Genomic DNA, 723 nt, shown 5'->3' with positions numbered 1-723 from the left:
CCCCCCCCCCCCTTCCCATGTTGGGGGGGGGTCCCCCCTTAAGTTTGGGGTATCCAATATGGGATATCTGGGTCCCAGGTTGTCCAATATGGGATACTCTCCAGTGTCACCGAGGTCCCAGGGGACACACGGGGGACTTTACCTGCACCCATGACCCTCCCCGGGGTGCGGGGGGACACACAGACCCCCCCATCTGCCCTGCCAGATTTTTCCTTGGTAGGAAAAAAGACATGGAAGGGGGACAACCAGCACCTGAAACCCTCCAGAGACTGGATCCAGTAAAAAAAAATGATGGAGGATTTTAATTGCTGAGGATGCGGCCAAGAGAAAAGGTTTTCTTCACATACCCCCCCAAAAAAGGTCTTTTTGTATTAATTTAGCCCAAATAATCCCTCCTTTTTTTGAATTGCCACCTATGGAGCAGGTGGTTACTCCCTGACCTTGTGGGAAGACCCCAAAAAATCCTTAAAAATCTGAAAAATAGATAAAAATATATATATTTTTTTGTTTTTCCTGCAAGGATGCTCCTGGGCTGCTCCCACCTGGGACGACCAAGGTGGGGAAGGGGCTGCACCCCGATGTGGGGCCTGGCACCCAGAGGGGTGTGGGAGGCAGCGAGGTGGTGGGCAACCTGCTTTTGGGCTCAATAATGCCCAATTCGGGGTCTTTCCCATCTCTGGGAGGAAATTATAATTTTTTTTTTATTTCCCACCCCCCCACCAA

This window comes from Calidris pugnax, unplaced genomic scaffold (genome assembly GCF_001431845.1).
Source record: "Calidris pugnax isolate Ruff unplaced genomic scaffold, ASM143184v1 scaffold41, whole genome shotgun sequence".
In the NCBI taxonomy this organism is placed as follows: domain Eukaryota; kingdom Metazoa; phylum Chordata; class Aves; order Charadriiformes; family Scolopacidae; genus Calidris; species Calidris pugnax.
Note: the sequence above shows the minus strand (reverse complement) of the source record.